The sequence below is a fragment of the Amblyomma mixtum genome, chromosome 4 (assembly GCF_055824585.1).
Source record: "Amblyomma mixtum isolate Tamu chromosome 4, ASM5582458v1, whole genome shotgun sequence".
NCBI lineage: Eukaryota > Metazoa > Arthropoda > Arachnida > Ixodida > Ixodidae > Amblyomma > Amblyomma mixtum.
Window position 1 is genome coordinate 149275328 of NC_143015.1, and position 23247 is coordinate 149298574.

Consider the following 23247-nt stretch of genomic DNA (forward strand, 5'->3'; position numbering starts at 1 on the left):
TACTCGCGTTTCCTCTGTAATCCATGCTTTTTTCTGCCTATCAGTAAAGAAGTAACCATCTGTGACCGCGCTCTTACGACTGTAGCCCTATATACTAACAATTGAGCAAATGTCCTAAACCTACGCGTCTACAGAACTGGAAAAGTGCGATGGTAGTACTAAGTTCCGTTGCAATTCAAAGCGAGGTGTTTTGAACACCTCTACCGAAGACAGCAGATAATTGCGTCAAATACCAAATGTAGAGCACTGAAGCAAGACGCCTGATACAAGTAAGCTGCGGGTAACGAAAGTGCAAGGGGTAAAACAGGGTCTGCTATACCCACGGCAGTGGTGGAACTTAAGTTTCAAAAGGGTTGAGAGTTGGGCGAGTTGGTATGGATTCATCCTGCTCTGGCACCACAAGGCCAAGGACGAAGACGGAGTGACGACAACACAAGTGCTCACTAGCAACTAATAGAATTTATTAAGAGCACAGCTACTTAACACTGAGGTTCATTATCTTGAAAGAGCATTAAACTATGATAACAGGTAGATTCGTGGTGCTGTAACACTTGTAATTGCCTGGCGCCTTTGTAGCCTTGTTCTGGACTGCGCATGTAACCGTTGGCTTTTTTGTATATATTCTGTATTTTTAACAAATTTTAACAAATTTTTACGCCGACGTACCACATACCCATACGCACGAACATTAATTATCACTGTAATCATCATGATCAACATCGTCATCATCACCCTAAATATGCCCACTACTGAACAGAGTCCTCTCTTATATCCCTCCAGTTAACATTTTCCTGTGCCAGATGCGGCAACTTAATCCCTCAAAACTTCCTAATACCATCCACTCACCTGATCCTGTAATCTGTGCCTTGATCCTATAATTGCGTCGATCCTCTAATCTGCGCCGTGCAAGCGGCATTGCTTACTAAACCCATCGGATAAGGATTATGCTGTCACAGAAGTTCAAGCTTAGTGAAATTTCAACACATACGGCCAGATAAGAGCCGAACTATGCGGAATGATTTCTCGCTTGACGTTCACGATGAACCGATCGCCATTGTACCAGCAGACGTCGTCAAGGTTGCTGTGCGTCTGGCCACAAATGTAACGCAGGACAACGTGCTATGCGCCGAACCGATAATCGGAGGTTCATTAAGATAGCAGACTAGAATACAGGGGAAAGGAAACCTAACTGTGGGAGATTGGGGATTTGCTATAGGACTAGATAGCAGCGGAGAGGTTGGGAAAGTCTGACCGTAGACCGATAGGAGAGGCCTTTGTCCTGCAGATGACACTACCTAGCTGACAGAGATGAAGTTGGAAAATACAGGATTCTTGCAACTGTGCTACGACAAAAGAGTTTTGACGCTCGATATTCCAACCGTCTCAGACTACCAGTGCCGAGGTTTCTGCAATTTCTGCTCCAGTTTTGGGGTATCCATTCAAATTACCAATCCCCTGGCGCTGACATAAAGCGGTCAGCGAAATATTGAGGCCGTTTCATCGGTTTAGCGAAAGATCAATTGCCTTGAAATTTAACAGGGCCATCCGCGGCTCCTTTGAGGCCCTCCAGTACTGTGATGTCTCACGTCCCCGTTCTGTTAAAGGTCATGCAGCCTAATACAACCTAATATAAGTGGCGTCTGTATTGTTTCCTCCCCCTTACATGTGTTCGTTTTAGTACTGCTATTTTCATGGTGTCATGCAATCACTAGCCCCAAATAAACACCTTGAGCACAACGTTTCTTGTGATTCCTTCGGACGTGTCGCATTCACTGGGACGCAAGCGTATCGCCATCTGGTGGATACTAAAGTAAATGGGTCGCCGTATCGAAGACCTAAGCATGCGAATCAAGAGGGCCGTCCGCGTGAACTATATCCGGAAAAACAACAAAGGCAAACATGCGTTGACCTTTCTTTGCAACGCTTGCGGTATTCATATCCAGAGGACAAAAGCCTATCTCCATCGTGAACAGGCACTTAGCCGGCGGGTCTTCTCCCACTATGAAGCCACACACCGAACTGTCCGCCCACACAAGCAACTCACGTAATGGCTACTTCCGCGAACATAGACGACGCTACGACGCCGTGTAGCAGCAGCTATAGGAGCAGCCGCATGCTAATACGGGGCTTCGGGTGCTAAGTGCTCGGCGTGCTTCTCGACGCCCACCGGATGGAGGAGAGAGGGGTTGTGGTGAGGAGGATGAAGAGAGGGTAGACGTCCTCGCCCTTCGTGTCTAAGGCTGAAATGATCCCGTAGCGCTAAGGGGTTCGCATAGGGCGAACCGTCGCGACGTCGTTCATAAACATGCCAGAGAAGAGACGGAGAAAAACTAAAATGAAAAAGAAAACAAAAAGCAAATAAACTGGCGATGGCCCCAAGCGCCGCCGTGGCACAGACGTCAAGCCTCCCCAGATGAGACACGTTTTTATTTAACATTCGCCAAGTGGAGGTTATTTACTTTGTTCGGGCCTTGAAGCGCTGCATCACCATGTCGCCCGTGGTGAGAGAGAGAGAGAGAGAGATAGACAGAGAGCGCCTTTCGCGATGTGAAGAACGAAGGTTTCTCGAAGGAACGGCTCGTATTCGTTACCTCCGAAAACTGTAGAACGCCACTTCCCGTCAACAGAGACTGCGAAAGAAATGTCTGAAGACACATACGGAACAGAACTGCATACATCTCTTAAACGACTACCGTCATCTTAGATTTCGTTTGTGGCGTGCGTTGACGAACATTTTGCCGGAACGGACACTTAAGAAAAATTGAAGGCGGCCTACGTCTATACACTACCGCGTTCTAATGACAAAGGCGTTGCTTCCACTGAAAGGCGTTTTTTTACAGCCTAAAAAAGGCCAGAAGGCACGCACATTACCGCCAAAGGCCGTTTTCCTTCACGGAAGCTGCGATGACGTCATGAACTTTGTTTTCGATCGCGGAACTTTGGGTCTAAGCCTCATCGTCGTACACTGCGCTGTGTTTTTTAGCATTTAACAGCATGCGCGTCGTGAGAAGGCATTGCCTGTTTCCAGAGACCCAAAGATCAGTAGCACGAAGCATGGATAAAGGTCGTAGATAGAGCACTAACGTTAGACCTACCCACTGTTCACGTCTCGAGTGTTTGAGTGAACACTTGCAAAATAATCTTTTGATCAACGCTAACAAACCGAATTTCTGCTCGGGTCTGTAAAGGATCACGAATGGCAGTTTGCCAATATCCCTCAAGAGAAAAGTATACAACAGCTGTATCTTAGCGGTACTCACTTATGGGGCAGAAACGTGGAGGCTAACAAAGAGGGTTCAGCTTAAGTTAAGGCCAACGCAGCGAGCTATGGAAAGAAAAATGATAGGTGTAACGTTAAGAGGTAGGAAGCGGGCTGTGTGGGTAAGGGAACAAACGCGGGTTAACGGCACCCTAGTCGAAATCAAGATGAAAAAATGAGCTTGGGCAGGGCATCTAATGCGAAGGCAAAATAACCGCTGGTCCTTAAGGGTAACGGAGTGGATTCCAAGAGAAGGCAAACGTAGCAGGGGGCGGCAGAAAATTAGGTGGGGGGATGAGATTAAGAAGTTTGCGGGGATACGGTGGCCGCAGCTGGCAAAGGACAGGGTTAATTGGAGAGACATGGGAGAGGCCTTTGCCCTGCAGTGAGAGTAGTCAGGCTGATGATGATGATGATGTAAAGGAGGTTTAAGATTCACCCTCCTAGCATGCTTGGACTTAGTGATGAAATCAATGGCCGGATAAATCTGCAGATACCGCACGTGTGTGGGAGACCCCAGCTATTGTCGCCAGTCGGTCAGGTGGCCGATAAGCATCTGGCACCAGGCACGGGATGGCACGGCGGGTGGCCCACAACACCGGCCAGCGACCCTCCTCGCTTCACCCCAGTTTTCCAAGGTCGCTTCCAGGGGGAGCCACGCGCGGGGCATCGACACAGTTCGGAAAGCGAGCGCTGGTATACGGAGGCCCTTCGGTATAACACGCGGGGAGCCCAGTCAACGACATATATCCCGTGGTCGGAAATATTTTTTTCTTTATTCATGAACACGGAGAAGTGACGACAGCCCACCGAGCATAGACCGGGCGAGCAACGCGTTATACAAGGGAGAAGAAAGTCATATCGCTTTCCTTTCTGCAGGTTTGCTGTATTTAGAAGTTGCGTTTTCCTTTAGGTATTTTATGCATCGAGTGCTCAAGGCGGTGAGAAACGTTCGGAACCCAGAAGTACTTGTTGGGCTATTTGGTTCATCTTAAAATTTCGAATGGCGCAAAGGAACACAGGAAGACACGGAGACAGAATCGTGTTCGTAAATTTTTATGCCTTGTTCTGCGAGTAGCAATTCACCGACTTTTATGCATAAATATTACTTTTTTTCTGTACATCTATATTTTTATTTCTTGTTGGCTCGTCCTGGCTATGATAACGCACTGATGATTATCGTGTACTGGCGTATTAAAGTGGTGTTTTCCGCAATAAACTCAGTTGGTAGTAGGAGCTCTTTCTGCCTCCGTGTCTTCCTGTGTTTGTTCCTTTTATGCCATTCAGAATTTTTGGGAACCCCTTTGAGGCTTGTCCTGAAGTGACGCCAGGATGTGGGCAAATGAAGCCATCGCGGGAATCGAGCCGAGGACTTCGCGATTCGAAGACCAACGCTGCCAATATTTAGCCGTAGCCGTATCAGTGACAGCAAGCAAGGAGTAAGCGGGAATACAGGCTAAGTTTTGCACTAATAAGGTACCGTCAGCGTCGAATTAAACAAGAATAAAACAACTCAAACGAAAACTTAAACAATCAAAAATATCACCGGCCGGAGCGGAAATAAAACACTTCCTTTACGCCTTCGGTGCGAAAATAAACCGCTCTGATATTCTGCCTCTTTAGTGTAATATACACCAGTTTTGCAGTGTGCCTCTCAATCTTATGTTCGCGTTTCATTTGACGGTGATAGTACAACGCTACTGCAAACCAAGATCAGTATCAAATCTCGAGTAAGTGATAATTTTTTGTCTTGGAATCAAAATAACTTGTTCATGTTGAAAATAGACGTTGAACATCGATAAAGTGATGATCATGATCCAAGATTATCGCCTCCACATGTGGCCATTTTTTTACCCCGGAAAACGATCAAGCGATGGTTCGGAATTAAGTCACGTTGGAGCCAGACAGTAAATATGATATGGCGCACTACGACAGGTACAATGCGCTTACGGTGTGCGATCCGCGGTGTGCGATCAAACAGCGCGTTTGTGCGAAACGTTTTGCGTGAAGTCGTACCGTAGACATGTCTTAGTCGAGTAAATTAGGGGAATTACCCAAAATGGAGTACATTTGGATTCAGACAGCATTCACGATTTCAAGAGAATACCCCTCAACTATTACTTTCAGAGAATTTCTTCGGCAGTACTTTCAGGTATGCTGTCGTGTACAGAAATGCGTCTGCCAGAAAAAGCCTTCTAAGTGCTGTATCTTCGACAAATATTTTCCGAATAAAAAAAAAAGACCACCCAAGCAGACACCTGCACATTCCTTCCATGAATCTCTTATGTCCAACTCATAGTAATCACCAAGATTTCGATAAGCAACACGTGCTTTTCTTCGGAAGCATAAAAGTGACCTGGAGCCGCGGCCTCTCGCATGCGCTATCGTACGCCTGCGAAATATATCGACCGTGCCAAAGTATTACGCAAATTGGAAATTAAGAGTCGCGCACAGACAAGGATACGGTATATCGCGAAGGCGGCTGCTACGAGGTTTATGGCGAGACCAGTGTTCAAGATTTTGAAACAAGGCTCAGATACATCCTACGCGCACCATCCACGAAGGACCATTGGGATGCCCTACTGGGAGGATTTCACAATCTGAACGCTATCTCGTGCGTCCGTTGCACATTTCCCTGGCTTGCCCGCATTGCGTGTAGCACCGTTAAAGTACGAAGTCAAAATAAAATAAAAAAAACTTTCAGATTACTGCGCGGCGGCCCCCGTTGGAGCAATGCGAGAGCAAAACGTCCTTTCCCGGGCGCGGCCATTTTGAACCGACTGGCGCGCCGCGGTGCGGGCGTTTCTGTGGGGATTGCGGGGCTGCGGCAGTTCAGCGGCCGCGCGTGCATATAGCCGCGCTTCGGGCGCTAAAGAAACATTGTCGAGCATACTTCCGCTGCGTGGCTGTGTTGCAGGAAGTATTTACGTGATCACAGCGATAACATTGACGCGTTTTAATGACATTTAGTTTGACATTCAGGCTAATTGTGCCGGCGCTTACAACGCGCTCGTGCTTATATCGAATTCCGTCTTGGTGCTCCACCGCAAAGAAACTTTTTGTTCAATATCAAGCGTTAGGTGTGCGGCTAGCATGCAGTTCCAATTCCCATGCACTCTTATTCCTTCCTGCCGGCCGGCCATAAAGGCCCCCCTCCACAAACAGGGCTTTCTTGTCGCCGCGCCAATTTATCAACAAATTACCGCTGTGAGCTCAACTGAGTCGCAGCGCCAACAGAAAACAAATTTTGTCATGGTTTATGCAACCTGGTGCATAAAAACGTACTTTCGCTTAATTTATCGAAGCTTGAATAGATATGAGCTGCTAATCCAGCTTTCACTAATTCTGAGGTCCGAAGTCGCGTTATTTTATTCAGGAGCTCTCGCCGCGTGTGAGAGCGTTGCGTAGCCGTTTGGCTAAGTGTGGAAATGTAATGAAATCGCCGATATTTTTCTATGAATAAGGTAGATACCGCACCGCTGCGGTGGCTCAGTGGTTACGGCCTCGGCTCCGGCCCAAAAGACGCGGGTTTGATCCCGGCCTCGGCGGCCGAATTTCGATGGAGGCGAAATTCTAGAGGCCCGTGTACTGTGCGATGTCAGTGCACGTTAAAGAACCCCAGGTGGTCGAAATTTCCGGAGTCCTTCACTACGGCGTCCCTCATAGCCTGAGTCGCTTTGGGACGTGAAACATTAATAAACCAAACCAAACTAAGGTAGATACAAACAGCAGAAAGATACTATAGATAAACCTTTACCGCCCAGATACCTCTGACATGCGTGCGGAAAAAGCAGCTGAAATCGGTAGCGGTCGTGCTTACAATCCTGTGCATGAAATGTGTTTAATGGGAACAAGAGGAAGCTCAGCGCAAGGATGCCGAACACGTACTGGTGATCGAAAACACGCGCTCCGTCGGGACCGAGAGGACTGGAAGGCGGCCCTGCTCAGCTGCCAGGAACTATCGGCCAAACAGGCCCTGGTTCGGCGGACTTGTGTAGCGGTCTCGACCAACAAAATCCCGAATGAGGGACTCCGCCTAGTATTGTAAGGGGTGAGACCCATTAGGGGCCTCTCCCCGAGCACCTCTCTGTACATTACTCAATAAATGCTTTTCTCCTCCTCTCCGTCGGGACAACCTTCAGTCTGCAGCTCGCCTATCCAGTTGCTACTCCACTGAGTCAAATCAATAGATCTACATTCTGATGCATAAAATTATCATAGATGATATCGCACGTAAAAGGCGACAACAAACGACACGACAGCGAAGAAATCTGCTTAGTAGTGCCGGTTTCCAGTCCGTACACTACCTGGTCGACTACCCTCGGATGTCACGTTAACGAGTATCTGCGCACAAGATAACCGCAGTACTGTCTGGAAGAGGGAAAATGTGAGCAGTGACGCACAGCACACACCCTCATAGGTTAGCTGATGGAGCACAGCAACGGCAGAAGCGAACACGTAAACATGCGTTCTACGCGCGGCGCCGGCGCGACCCGCAGTCCCTCGGGCCGCGCGCGCCGACAGATGGCGACTGGTGTCGAGTAGGAGCGCGCCCGCTACCTGCGTGCGAGGGTAAAAAAATCTGGTCTATATCGATGTCCGTGGCTGTTGTGACGACCATGTACTATATCGACGTCCACGGCTCTTTTGACATCTAAGTGTATTTTTCGCGTTTAATTACTACACCAAATAAATCAAACTTTTCCCACGGCAACATTTTGTCACACACTATCTGTCACAACCACACTTTCACTCCGTAGTGCAGGACGTCTTCCAAGGCGCTGCGTCGCGAACTATTAGCGGAACAGTTCAGGTGCAGGCCAGAGGCAGCGGTCAGTTCAGAGCACGCACGAGCATCGGAACGCTGTTTCACTCTTCGTTCGGGAGCCGAAGGCCTGTCTTACAACTGCCCCGGTGCGAAAAGGCGCCATCCTGACGACGGCGGGATCGTAGTACGGTTTGAGACCGTCCGTGTGGCCAATTTCACGGCCTCGGCGACGGTGATCAGTGGATGGAGTAAGGGGTTCGATGAGGTAATTGACGGGGGAGGTCTGCTTAAGAACGCGGTAGGGGTACTAGTTGAGAAGTTTGGAGGAGAGGCCGGAGGAAGTCACCAAGAGCCAGACCAAAGAGTCAGGAAGATAAGTGGGAAGAAGTGCAGAGGGATCACGGGTGCTTTTCTGCTGCTGCTGGGCGTGTGAAGTGAAAGACCGGGCAAGCTGACGGCATTCTTCGGCATAAGTGGCGGCTCGAGAAAAAGTCGTAAATTCAGAAGCATCAGGGCGGTAAGGGAGTAGGTGTTCATTGTGCAAGAAGGCTCACGGCGGCGTAGAGGAGAAAGTATGGAGAAAATCCGGGGGTTGCAAGAGCAGCGGAGTTATAAGCATAGGTGACGAAAGGTAGAACGCGGTCCCAGTTGCAGTGATCGGAAGCCATATACATGGCCAGCATGTCGCCAAGAGTGCGGTTAAAACGCTCAACCAGGCCATTTGCCTGCGGATGGTAGGCGGAGGTGGTGCGGTGAATGATGTTGCATTCCTGAAGAAGAACTTCTTCAAGTTCATATAGAAAGGCCGGACCTCTATCACTGAGCAACTCTTTGGGAGCACCATGGCGAAGTATGATGCGATGGAGGATGAAAGATGCAATGCCGTGGGCTGTACCAGATGGTAAAGGCGACGTTTCGGCGTAGCGGGCAATATGATCGATGGTAACGATGATCCAGCGGTTGCCGGCTGATGTGCTGGGAAGAGGACCATAGAGGTCAATGCCAACACGCTCGAAGGGCTGCGCTGGGCAAGGTAGCGGTTGCAGAGGAGCGGCGGGTCGGCGAGGTGGTTTTTTCGACGTTGGCATGCGGTGCAGGACAGAACGAACTTGCGCACATAACGGTACATCCCACAACAGTGTTACCGATGTCGTAGACGGGTGAAGGTCTTCAAGAAGCCGGCATGGGCACACTGCGGATCATTGTGGTAGGGAGAGCAAATGAAGGAGCGCAGATGGGTCGGAATGACAAGCAGCCACTTGCGACCATCCGGAAGGTAGTTGCGGCGGTAAAGAAGCTCGTCTCTGATGGCGAAATGGTGGGACTGACGACGGAGACCACGGGAAGGAGGTCGAGACGATTGGCCAGATAAGAAATCCAAGAGGCAAGCGATCCACGGGTCTCTGCGTTGCTCGGAAGCCATATCAGCGGGCTGAAAAGTTAAAAAATGCAGGGCGGATATAGAAGGCACTGCCTTAGAGGGCAGAGGGGAACGTGAGATGGCATCAGCATCGGCATGTGTACGGCCTGAACGGTAGACAACGCGGATTTCGTACTCTTGAAGTGGCAGAGCCCAGCGCGCCAGTTGACCAGAGGGATCTTTCAAAGAGTGATCGGTGACAACGTCAAAAGGGCACCCGTACAAGTAAGGGCGGAATTTGACGATCGCCCACAGGATGGCTAAACACTCCTTCTCAGTGACCGAATAGTTGGCTTCAACTTTTGTTAATGTCCAGCTGGCGTACCGACGCCGCTGACATCAGTGCGGAGTTTCGTCGGAGAACGAGGATCGAAATGACGCAGAATAGGTGGAGTGGTCAGGAGGCGACGGAGTGTCGTAAAGGCTTCATGACAAGCTTGCGACCAGGCCGAAAGGTCGTGGCCGGAAAGGAGCTTGGTCAGAGGGTCGATGATAGTGGCGAAGTTGTGGAAAAAACCGGCGGAAGTAGGAGCAGAGGCCGACGAAGCTGCGGAGGTCTTTTACGAAAGAGGGTTTCGGAAATTCTGCTACAGCTCGCAACTTTTCCGGGTCGGGGAGAACGCCATCCTTGGACACGACATGTCCGAGAATGATGAGCTGCCGAGCTCCGAAGCGGCACTTTTTTAAATTGAGTTGGAGGCCAGCGTCGGCCAGGCAGCGAAGAACGGTCTCAAGGTGCTGGAGGTGAGACGAATAATCCGGAGAAAAGATCACAACGGCATCTAGGCAACAAAGGCATATGTGCCATTTAAGCCAGCCCGCGGAGTAGGTTGTCCATCATGCGCTCGAATGTGGCGGGGGCATTGCAGAGGCCGAAGGGCATGACATTAAATTCATAGAGTGCGTTGGGTGTGACGAATGCAGTTTTTGGGCGATCGGCCTCTGCAGTCGGCACCTGCCAGTAACCAAAGCGCAAGTCCAATGAAGAGAAGAACTCAGCGCCCTGCAGGCCGTCGAGGGCGTCGTCGATACGAGGGAGAGGGTAAACGTCCTTGCGTGTAATCTTGTTCAGACGACGGTAGTCAATGCAGAACCGGATGGAACCGTGTTTTTTTTTTTTTTTTTGACAAGGACCACCGGCGATGCCCACGAGCTTTGCGACGGTTGTATCACGTGGAGCTTGAGCATGACGGTCACCTGTTCGTCGATCATGCGGAGCTCAGCGGCTGACACGCGGTACGGACGTTGGCGCAAAGGGGCATGTGTGCCGGTGTCAATACAGTGGGCAACGGTGGTTGCGTGGCGTAATGAAGTTTGCTCGTAGTCAAACGAAGCTGCAAAGCGGTGCAGGACGGCGAGAAGTTGGGCCCGTTGGGTAGGCGTCAGGGCGGAGTCGACGGAACGGTGAAAAACATCGAGAGGAGACGGATTGGCATTGGGAACAGGGGTAATGGCGCTGACATGAAGGCCGGCCGCGCTCTCAACGAGGGGGAATGCTGAGGCGGGATCGAGCAAGGCAACACTACCAATCAATTGGCCACGGAGTAAAGTGGTAGGGCAGGAGAACGGGTTGGACACATAAAAAGCGCTTGAGCCACGAAGAATTGTAAGCAGGGCATGAGGCAGCAAAAGAGATTTCCGGTTAGCGCATCTGAAAGAGGGCGTGTAAGTGAGTTGAGACAGAGAGAGCAGCACAAGAAAGAGACACCAGCACTGTAGAGAAAGGCGGAAAGTCTGTGTGCTGTGAGACGACCACAGTAGCGGCAGCAGCACGGGGTGCGTCGAAGGGAGCGTCACTGAAGGGCGATAACTCAAGCTGAGCACGGGCGCAGTCAATAACGGCGTGATGTGTGGAAAGGAAGTCCCAACCAAGGATGACGTCATGAGATGAGCGGGCGAGTACAATGAACTCTGTTGTGTAGGGGACGTTCTCGATAAGCAGGCGGGCGGTGCAAGCGGCTAATGGTCGAATGTCCTGAGCGCTGGCGGTGCGGAGAGAGACAGCAGGAAGAGGCGTCGTCACTTTTTTGAGTCTGCGACAGAAAGTGTGACTAAGAACGGAAACGGCTGTGCCAGTGTCAACAAGTGCTTCGACGGCGACTTCCTCAACGAACACGGTGATAATGTTGGCGGGCACTGAAACAGGTCTTGAGCGAGTCGCTGGCGGCGCAGTTCTTGCCTCCGGAACTGCGGCCGTTAGTTTTCCGCTTGCATGGCGGGTTGGCGGCGGAGCATCGGAGAACGTGATCGTCAGCCAGGGGAAATGAACGGTCGGAGCGGAACTGGTAACTAGAAGAAGAATCCGGAGGCGGCTCATGTGACACAGGCGAGGAGGACGGCGGAAGATCGTACGGCGGCTCACGTCTATAATTGTACGGACGAAGGGCGCGACTGCGGCACAAATGAGCCACGTGGCCAGCGACTCCACAGGCGTTGCAAATAGGGCGATTGTCTTGCGTGCGCCAGGGTTTGAGGGGCTGAGGCTCAGATCATGGGCGGGCAACCGGACCATAAGTGAGAGCTGTAAGTCGCTGGGGTTCTAACATGTGGTGAGGAGGCCTGTAGACAGGAGCAGCAGGTGAGGGCCGTGGTCGCCCCACAGCATCAGCGTACATTAGAGGAGCCGCGATCAGTGACAGCTGAGTGGGTGGAGGAGGAGGGGACAGTGCCTCGGCGACCTGCTCCTGTATGACACGCTGGAGACCGAGAGCGAGTGGCGGCGCAGGCGTAGGTGGGCAGGTAGTCAAGCAGAGCTGGCGGGCGACTTCCTCACGGACTCACTGCTGAATGTGCTGGAGGAGCGACTGGTGGTCCAGAGCACCGTCCCCGGGAAGAGCCAAGCCGGTTATTGTGGCGTCTTGAAAGCCGGCTCGGCGGGTGGAAAGGGGCTGTTTGCGCAGCTCATCGAAGCTTTGGCAGTAGCTTGTCACGGCGGAGACAGACTGGGGATTTTTCGCGACGAGCATCTGAAAGGCGTCATTATCAATGCCTTTCAGAATATTTTGGGTCTTGTCGGCCTAGCTTATGGGAGCGTTGATGCGCTTGCAGAGGTCAACGACATCTTCGATGCAGCTCGTAAAATTTTCTTCGCTTTGTTGTGCCCGACTGGGCAAGCGTTGCTCGGCACGAAGCTTAAGCACAGCGGGACGACCGAAGACCTCTGTGAGGCTGGTTTTAAGATTCGCCCAGCTGGAGATGTCCGCCTCGTGGTTGCGGAACCCCAGATTGGCCACGTCGCTCAAATAAAATATAACGTTGGTGAGTTTGACGCTGTCGTCCAACTTATTATACGCACTTACGCGCTCATAGGAGGCCAACCAGTCCTCCACATTCGTGTCATCAGTGCCGCAGAAAAAGGCAGGGTCACGCTGCCTCTCTGCCGAAACAGATGACAACTGAGGGAAGCGGTGATGCAGGTTGGGTCGGGTCTCAGGAATCGCGGAAATGGGAGGCATTCCACGGCTGCGAAGCTCCAGGGTGAGGGGATCGCTGTCACCTCCACCAAGCGTAGTGCAGGACGTCTTCCAAGGCGCTGCGTCGCGAACGATTAGCGGAATAGTCCAGGTACGAACCAGAGGCAGCGGTCAGTCCAGAGCACGCACGAGCATCGATGATGATGATGATGTCCTAAGGCTTAATGGCACATACCCACGGCGGGAGATTGGCCAGGGTACGAGCATCGGAACGTTGTTTCACTCTTCGTCGTCTTCTGCCTTAAGCGCCAGACGCCGATAGTTAGGGAGCCGACGGCCTGTCTTACAACGCATTTATCTTCAGAGAACGATGTAATAGTGCGGAAAAAACTGCGGACACTTTTTGCTGACACGAGAAGAGCCACATAATGTTCTCGCATTAAAACAAACGCGAAGTGGAAGCAGGCGGGTTGGAAGGGGACGTTACGCATGAGACGTGTGTCACACATGCACGCGTCCTAAAGATAAGGCAGGCATTCGCGACTTTAGAGAGGATTACGCCCGAGGGTTCATGATTTTTTAATGCCGTGGAGCCTGTTTTACGAACCAGGTGCGTGGGCTGTTGATGTGATAGGAAGTTAGCGCCCGCCAGCCCGGCTGCGAGCGCGGTTTAGCAACAGCTCCGCGTATACACCTGTCTGCATGTCGCGCAAGACTAATCTGCATGCGCGCTCTCTTTACGTAACTCCTCCTTTTGTGTCTTTGCAGTATGTGCCTTCTTTGTAAGTACCATCGCTTTATGTGCCTTCTTTGTAAGTACCATCGCTTTATGTGCCTTCTCCTAATATGTACACTCGCCGTCTAAAGTAAATCGAAGGTGACCTTGTCGAAAAAATTTAATTTCTTTAAATCTAACGCATAATAGTCCATATTTATTGGTGCACAGTGCAATTGGCACAATCACAATTAGGCTGCACATATCTACTCAAGAGTGCACGAATTGGGGGGCAATGATTAAATTTTTTTCGTTAATATTGCCTTCCACGGCACCTGTACACTCTGTACGTTGCTTCGCTGTATGTTTCTTTGCTGTATGTGCCTTAGCTTTCTGTGTATTCTCTTTGTGTGCCATTTCCTTTTGTGTGCCCTATTCTTTTGCCTTCGCGACACGAGTCTTTGCTCTATGTGGCTCCTCTGTATATGCCTTAGCTTTCTGTCCATTCTCCTTGTGTGCCTTTTCTTTTTGTGCCTTCGCTATATGTGTCTTCACTGTGTCTTCGCTTTATGTGCCTTTTCTTTTTGTCTTCTCTTTAGGTGTATTCGCTGTATGTAACTTCGCTTTATGCGTCCCCCACTCTGTGTGACTTCGCTTTATGTGTCTTCGCTTTATGTGCCTTCTCTGTGTGTACCTTTGTCAGATGCACAGACTCGGTAGCATGTCTGTCCCTTTTTTTTCCATTCTTTGATGACTTCAACCCAAGGCGCCAGTGCTTTGTGAAGCGCGTGAAACCGCTCGACAAGCCGCCATGAATAAGGTATATTTTCCACGGCCTCCGGTTCGCGTCAGCGTTGACGTGCGCGGTGAATACTTTACACGGGGATCTGACCACACCCCGTGTCGAGGATATGCTATGCATGCCGCCGACGAGGAGCGAATGCTAGCTGCGCCTGATAATGGTCGCGGAGGTGTCTACGCGGTATTGCAGTTACAGCGCTTTTCTCACTTGCTGGGGACAACTCAGTGGCTTGACTGCACTGACGCTCTACTTTGCGCAACCTGACAGACGGACGCGGTGAGGTGTGGCGTCTCGCCACTGCGCTTATCGCGTGGGCAGCTAAATGAATGCGGGGGGTGGGGTTCGCTTTTATGATCCAGTAACCGTCTACACTGTCAGCGCCGGACGAATGCCTTCAGCTTCTGTAGCACTCCATCGTGCGCATACCTTTGAAGCGTAAAATACAAATACACCTGAAGAAAAAAAAAACTAAACATGCCCGACGAGTAGTAAGTGATGAAACAAGGAAATGCTTTAAGTGTCACCGTGTAAAAGGACTCCTCGAAGAAACTCTACTACATACTATAAATGAAATTTGAATGAAATGTGGTTTTATGGTTTTATGGAGGTCTAACGTCCCAAAGCGACTCTGGCTATGAGGGACGCCGTAGTGAAGGGCTCCGGAAATTTCGATCACCTGGGGTTCTCTTTAACGTGCACTGACATCGCACAGTAGACGGGCCTCTATCATTTTGTCTACATCGAATTCAGTTTAGTTTAGTTTCTGGGGTTTAACGTCTCAAAGCGACTCTGGCTATGAGGGACGCCGTAGTGGAGGGCTCCGGATAGTTTCAAAAACCTGGGGTTCTCTTTAACGTGCACTGACATCGCACAGTACACGGGCCTCTGGAATTTCGCCTGCATCGAAATTCCACCGCCGCGGTCGGGATCGAGCACGCGTCTTTCGGGTCAGCAGCCGAGCACCATAACCACTGAGTCACCGCGGCCGGTTAGTTGAATGGAATAATCGTTCCCATTCAGTCAGCAGTTTATTTAACAAATGGACAGTAGACATCTCAGTTTCCTTTCACCGAGAGCTAGTAGTTTTGTTCTAACTCAAAGAGCCTATTTAAAAAAAATTCTGTAAAATCTTAGGTGCAACACCCTGTATATCGCGCTGCGAAGCTACGATGTCGTAGCACAATCCTCGTTTTCGATCCAACTATAGCCAAGCTAAAAACGAAGTCTCCCCTCTTCTATATCTTTTTTTTGCGATGGATTAAGGGCTCTTTAAGAAACTCACATAGACGGTTGCGCCTCCTTTCCGTGCAGGTAATTCTGAGAAGCTCTGTATATATCGATTAGGCATGAGGACCACGTGAGCCTATAGTTACTTAATAGGTTCCCAAACATAAACGCAAACTCTGCGTGCGCCTGAAATTCTCAGGGCCATTCTGCAGGCCGACCACTTTTCCCAATGCGGGTGTATAGCATTCACGCTACGTAGCCACCAAGTGGATGCGGAAGTTTGCGACCAGTTCACACGGCGGCCACGTATGTTTACCCGAGGAAAATTCTCATACGCAGACGCCATTGTAAAATAACACGGGGATTTCAGGCTTAGCCGCGGCCACGACGATTAGCCGCGCAGACGTTGAAGCCTACGTCACTTCTTTCCAATTACTCATCTCCGAGTGTTTTTCGTTGTGGGCTAATTGGCTTCTCCACGGGAATGACCGCGGTCGGCCATTACAGAAAAGCGCTACAGCCGTTACAGAATGCGCTACAGCCGAGAGTTGGTGACGAACAGTGGGAAGCACAGATCCGTCTCAGCTCCGAGACAGTGACTAATACACGCCGCGCGCGCTCTGAGCGTCCTTATCTGTTTACGAAGAGGAAAGCAGGGAGAATTTCTCGTTAATTAGCGCGACGACAGAAGAGACAGAACGCGTCTCACATATCACTTCGTTTTGAAAGAATCACTCCAGAATGGAAACCCGCGCCACAAGAAAGGCCGTTCCCAGCATCGGCCGCGTCAGAAAGGAACAGCCGAGCGCTTGATTTCGAGTGAAACTCTTCTTGGCCGCGCGACCTGCTCGTAAAGATAAGCATCTCTGGCGAAACGAGCGTCAATGACGTCAAAGAAGCTGGAACGAGCCCTCGCACCACAGGTGGGCAACTCGTGACGGAAAGCTGGAGGGGCGTGGACCGTTTCCGCCCGAAATAATAAACATTTCGTCGTAGTGACACGTCGTGAAGATACGGAGGAGGTAGGTAGACGACAAAACAAAAGTGTTTGGATGGTGGTTTGTGGTCTTCGCCCAGGGCGACACCGTCCTCAGCGTGCAAACAAGAGAGAAAAGGAATAAAAAAGGGACAGGAAGAGAGCGAAATGCCGGTCATAAAGGTGCAGACGACAAGGTAGTAAGCTAGCAGACGACGCACAAATACCAGGAGGTCGCGCATGGCATAATACGCAGGAACACTGCACAAAATTCCGTGACGCAGGCCGGATGGTGTTTTGTGCGACTCATGTGAAAGAAACTCCGGCGCGCGCCACGGCACAAAACATGTTTAGTAGCGAGTTCGCGCCGTAAAATTCTACTACGAGGAACAAAGGTTGTTTTTTGGTTTTCACACCCTGCATCCTTGTTTCCATTGACTTTTCTCTATTATGAAGTTATCCATTACCCTCCCTCAGGCCTGTTCCGTCTCATCGCATGTCAACCTGTTATGCGCCAGTGGCACAGGTTGAGTAACTCTTTCTTGCATTTGCCTCTTTTGTTGTTGCCAGACATATACAAAAGGTTGATGCAGTGACATCAATCAATCAATCAATCAATCAATTAATCAATCAAAGGAACTGTATTACACAACTAGAAATTTGTACACGAACATTTGGTCCGATATAGCCTTCGCGGCTCCTACCTCATCCAGAACAAAGAATTAATTGCATTGCAGCCACTCGAATTCTTATTTTTCTGCAGATAAAGGCAATTAATTACCAAGAAAGTGATATACTGAAACGTTGAATGTGATAGATAAAGGCGTTTTGAAGTGACATCGAAGTTTCCGTGGAATTTGATTTCAGTGTCTTTCAAGAAAGAACTCCATGCATTGCCCCATTTCCTTTTTCTGCAAAAACTAGCTTGTTATAAATTTCTCCAAAAGCAATATCCAGGACTGGCGAATGCTTCCCAACGCGTGCTTGTCAATATGGAGCTGAATCTATCATTAGTGATGTTAAATTGGGAGTTTCCCAGGGGTCTGTGCTGGGGACCCTGCTCTTCCTAATTTATATCAATGATAATAACGTAAATATCCAGTCGTACATAGGAATATTTGCCGACGATTGTATAGAAAAATAAGTTCAGAGAACGACTGCACTGCAGTTCAGAGTGACCTCAGAAAATACATAACTGGGGACAAAAATGGCTCATGAACTTAAACCTTAACAAGACGGTATACATGAGGTTTTCTAGACAGAAAATTCCAGGGAAGTTGCCGCACAGATTAGACAACACGCTTATAAGACTCGTCACAGAATGCAAGTACTTGGGTGTATTTTTGGTTGCTTCTTTATCTTGCAGTCGGCACACTGATTACACTGTCGCTAAAGCTTGTCATAGTCTGGGCTTCTTGAGACGTAACACTCGAGAGTTTCCTCAAAGCCCTCAGGATGTGTTGTACAAATCGCATCTAAGGTCAATATTAGATTAAGCTTGTGCCATATAGGACGCTCTTACTTTAAAAGACAAAATCAAACTACAAGTGCGGACATTAGCAGCCCCATATGTGCTTGGCATACCAGTACGAGAAAGGAAGTTTAGTTCAGTGCAGGCCAAAGGAACATTGCAATGGGACTTAGCACTGGAGCATCTCAGAATGATGTTTCGCTTAAAGCTACTTCATGCAATATATTGTTCACTTAACGGTGTCTCCCGCAACACCTATCTCTTTCCCTCTTATCACATATCGGCCCGTGTGGACCACGAACACCAAACTTCGGAGTACAAATGTAACACTGTAGCATACAAAGAAGCGTTCTTTCCAAAAACGATTCGGCAATGGAATCGCTTGCCTGCCGCTGTTGCACGGCTTTCTTCCAGCGAGGCGTTTTATTCTTTAAAAGTGATAAAACCTGTTTGACAGTGTGTTGTTGTTTTTCGCTGTTCTCGATGGTTATCTCGGAGTAGATCGCTGTTATTTACGAACTTTTAGCCTAGACGTGCATTATCTCTGATAGATATCACTTTGCTATATTTCGGTGTGCTTTTTCTACGTTTTTTTCTTTCCGTATTGACCGGAGTGCAATTCTTGTCATCGTGTCACGCCTGCTGATGTTTTTTTTTTCTTTTTTTTTATGTATACCACCATTCGTTAACAGTTGAATCTGTTATCCCCCCCCCCCCCACACACACACACACACTGTAATGGCTTACAATGACGCTGTGGGTAATAAATTCACAAAATAAGTTATGTAACCAAAAAATTCTAACCGTTCCCCATAAACGTTGTCTTTCTTTGTTTGCACTCCAAGCACTGCAATCCGTAAAATTATAGTTCGCATAAAGCGACTTCCTCGAAGAAGAGACTGCGGTCAAGAGCTGGTTGGCAAGAATAAAAAGCGCAACAAGACGACACAAAGAAGGAGGAAAAACGACAGGACGGGCGCTAACTTGCAACCAGAGCTGGGTTAGGCAGTGGGGTGAAAGTTCCGGAAGTAACCTGATAATGATAGAGGCCGAAAGAACAATGCAGGCGAAACAAGAGTATGTCAGATGATGAACCACTACGAGCGGCAACGACATCAAGTACGAAAAATATACCAGCAAAGCAAACTTGACTGGCTTTTACGAGCGCCATTTTACGGCCCCTGGAAACATGACATGTGTCTCGAACGTACACTCAGGGTAGAGATAACGCCGCGGCCAAGAGAGGAGTTCCAAAACAAGGGAGTATAGTATTGAGAACGGGCGCCGCGGTGCCCCTGACTTTATGACCCATGTACCAGCATCGACGCTCACCGCGCCACGTCAGGCACGTGGAACGGAAACGCGTGGCTACCGCTCGCTTGTTTTGCGTAAACGAACACTCGCGAGGGACCCTCTGCACACATGTAAGTCCCGACCGCTCTGTCCCGTGCGTTGCCACCCTCGAACGTGTGCTTACAGCCGACGTCATCATAAAAGCAAACGCCTCCGACGGACGCACTCGGCAGCTCGTAAACAAAAGATTTTTTTTTTATCGCGCACTTCTATCGGAGAAGTTTTGGCCGCGACGCAGCAGCTAGTTTAGTATTCTGGCGAAGAAATAAATTCCAAAGCCCGCACGCAACTTTGCTAGTAAACTCTTTTATCGATCGAGAGAGGGTCGCGTGATTGAGTGTCGGGCCTTTTTTATCGCCCGCAACCCATCAACACATTTTCCGGTGCCAGTTAGTTCCATCTCTGCTGCCCCCTTCGGACTAGACATTGATGATCACTTTCCTCCGTGGCTATTGATGCAATTGTGACAAGAATGTAATACACAGCAACGGGCAGCCAGACGAAACCGTTAACGGCATACTTCAAAGCACAGCGACCTCTGTGTGCTGATGGAGCCGCGTCTTCGTAGCCAGGTGTGGAGCTACAGTGTTGTTACGCAGACCACACTCCCCCCTTCCCCCCCCCCCCCCCCCCCCCTCCCCCGCGCCTGCTCCCAGGCGCCCGTGCGTACAATGAAGATACGTGTCGTCTTGGAGAAAGCAGGTGTAAAAATGAAGCGAGTAAGTGCTTGATGTTCTAAAAAACCGTTTTCCAAAGAAATAAAGCTGTTTACCTCTGTTTCTGCGTCGCAGCAAGATCAACATAATGATGAATTGTGAAGATCATTTAGCTTCGCGTGCGGTCCTCGCGATCATACCATTTTTTGGCAAATGTCATTGCGCATTATTCTGAAAAAACGAAACTGAATTGACAACACTGTTTGCAGCATCTGTTCAGGTTACGGCGCTGCGAAAATTCAAATGCGCGATTTATTCAAGGAGTTAATTAACGGCAGAAGATTCTGTCCACACTAAGCGCTGAGAGCGAAGTAAGCTTCTTAAAGAAATCTCCGGCGTGCACTACGTCCATTGTTGCCCATATGAGTCTGATCCGTATAAGGCACACGAGGATCAAAGAGTACGCGTTCTAGAGAATGTCATCAGCGGTAATGCGGTTGCGGAGGACCTAGATGATGATGACGATTGGATTTTAAAGACCGCCGTTTTAAAGATCGCATGAAGTTAGGATATAATTCTCTTTTTTTCCAATAGCTTCAGCCAAGAGGAACGGAGCCAGGGGAAATCCTACACCCAACCCAAAACCCAGGGTCACTGGGGATCGAACCCTCTGCCTCCAGCATACTCGGGGGATGCCGATGGACCTCGGATCGGGTGGACACAATGGAAAACGGCTACAAGCCTGGGAGATCTTTAATACACTTCACAGGGCTTCGTTTTTTACATGGATGTTAGCAGCCCCGGAGATGGAAATTCCACGTCGATTATGACTCCTAGATGCACTACCGCTTCCGGTAATGTCCATTGCACTGCATCATCGTGAACTGGAGCTCCTGGCACACTTTGGTGGTGTTTGATACTAGCCGCTGTGTTAACTAATTACCAGGTAAAGTTTGTCCTTGGGCTTCGCTCTCTGCTTCCTTTCCGGTCGTTCTTACGCAATTTCCGAGATACTTTGTCCTTGACCTTTGTCCGGAGGATCCACCTCCCCCGGTCCTAATTCAGCTCCTAACTTCCGAGCAGTGGGAGGCCGTGCTGCTCAGCTCCGACCCCGAGACCCAACTCCGGGCAGTGGAGCCAGCCAACGAGATCGCCATAAGCCACGAGCTGACGGCCATCTAGCGCGACCAAGATCTCACCTTGAACCACTTTCTGCCCGTGAATAAATGTTTTCCAATCCAATGTCCTTGACCTTCTGCTTCGGTTTTGTTTGGTTTCTTCTCATCTCTGGCCAGAAACAAACAAGCTCTCGCCCCGGTCAGTGACCTTTCTCAGACACGTGCGCGAAGAGGTGGGACAAAATTATGAAAGCCGCCGAGCACAGTATTTTCAGACAACACGCGCGCAATGTTGCAACCGGTACATAAAACCCAGACGGGAGCGAAGTCAGTCCAGGTGTGCAACACAGTAGATTACGAGAGCACCGCCGCAGAGAGCTAGCCAGTGTCGTCTGGGCCGCGCACACCACCCCATTTGCAATTCCAGCGTCTCGCGGACCCTCTTACTCCGTCACACCCGAAGAGCGCCCCAGCGTTTTCACGACTCCTAGTATATGCGGAGTGCCAAGGCTTAGAACGAGACAGCAGCGATACACGCGTATTCTTCAGGGTGTACGCATATAGAAGGCAGCGAAATACGCCAGCCGACATTATGCACTCCACGGCACCCGGAGGACCTTGGACAGGTCGAGACACTTACTCAAGCTCCGTCAATGTGTTTTTTTCGCGGCGCCTAGCGCAGGTTTCTTGAGTAAGACGGAGTCCCAGGCCGTCTCAAAGGCGCTTGAGTTCTCGGCGTCTACGTGTGCCTGTATATGTGGTGCGTAGCCTTTGGCTAAGAACAAGACCCCGGAACATCACCAAGAACAGCAGCGTCGAAGACATACCTGCGTCAAGGTCTCCGCCCCGACATGATGTGGCGGCAATGAGTCCTCAAGGCCACGAGTTTCCATTCAGAGGTGCATGTTTTATGGTAAGACGTGTGCGCGCGAGCGTGAGAAGCTAGCACATGTGGGTGTGGGTGCCCACATGCCGTTCCCAACGTCATTTGCGTGACGTGGGGGCGCTGGGGTGGCGTGTACTAAGCGTGCAGCTAGCTTCCTCGGAGGGCGGAAGGCAGTTTCGCGTGCATTGTGAAATGGTAGCTCGCATATATCGGCCCACGCTGGCGAGCGTACGAGTCACAGTCAGCGCAGAGATTATAACGTGTAAGCTGCCGGTATAGAGAATATACGTTGCAGTGGGTCGGCGAAAATCAAGTACGAATATTGCGCAAGGCGAGATTTCCTGCGAAATCTTGACATCTGAAGCGTGCACACGACCAAACGCATAGTATACACTTCTGGCCCGTCGGTGATCTTGACGGACCCTCAAAACAGTTTCAATACATAGCCTACAGATTGCCTGTATGGGATATCACTGAAATTTTCATGAGGGTAAACTCTGAGACAGAAATTTCGTTCCGATTGTGCGTTGGGACATGGTCTGCCCGTTCTGAAACAGTATACAAACTGATATAATAGCTATGAGTAAGAATTGCCTAATGACGTTGTGCATTTCTCTGGAGTGGAATGCCGCAACTACTAAGACACGTACTGAAGACGTTTATTTGGACCCAGGAGCACAAAACGGACAACCATCCCTCTACAAAACAGAAAACACATAGGATAAGACTTAAGACCACGTACTATGCCCGCTGACAGTTCACCATGGAACCTTGTATTAACGTCCTCTTCCCCAGCCCGCGTAGGCGCCCAAGTTTTAATCTCAGCCTGTGCGCCCCGCATCCGTCAATAATGCAAGCAGAGAAGAGAACTCGCGGGATACGATCTACTTCGCGTTCTGCTTAAAACCTTTAGTATATCTGAATAAAAACAACTCAGGAATCGAAGAAAACTTCAAAAAATCTCATTGCGAGAACAAAGTTTCTGCTGGCTGCTTGAATTGGTTTTAAGGAAACGGCAAACGGCAAGAGCGAGAAATTATTCCAGACCTCCGCTACGGCACCTCTTTCTCTCTTTCTTCTTTCACTCCCTCCTTCCTCCCTTCCCTTACGGTGCGGTTCAGGTGTCCGCCCAGGTATGTGAGACAGATACTGCGCCATTTCCTTTCCTCAACAACATATTTAC

At 49.8% G+C, this 23247-nt stretch overlaps 1 protein-coding gene and 1 long non-coding RNA gene across 5 annotated transcripts in view; one reads left to right on the plus strand and one right to left on the minus strand.

The window, feature by feature from the left end:
* wake (ankyrin repeat and fibronectin type III domain containing protein wide awake) overlaps positions 1-23247 on the minus strand; it is a 520343-nt gene that overhangs the window by 68921 nt on the left and 428175 nt on the right. The gene's annotated exons all lie outside the window — the stretch shown is intronic.
* On the plus strand, positions 19337-21302 carry LOC149348728 (uncharacterized). Its single transcript, XR_016292295.1, has 2 exons — positions 19337-19475; positions 20655-21302. It is a non-coding gene; the product is annotated as an uncharacterized LOC149348728 (long non-coding RNA).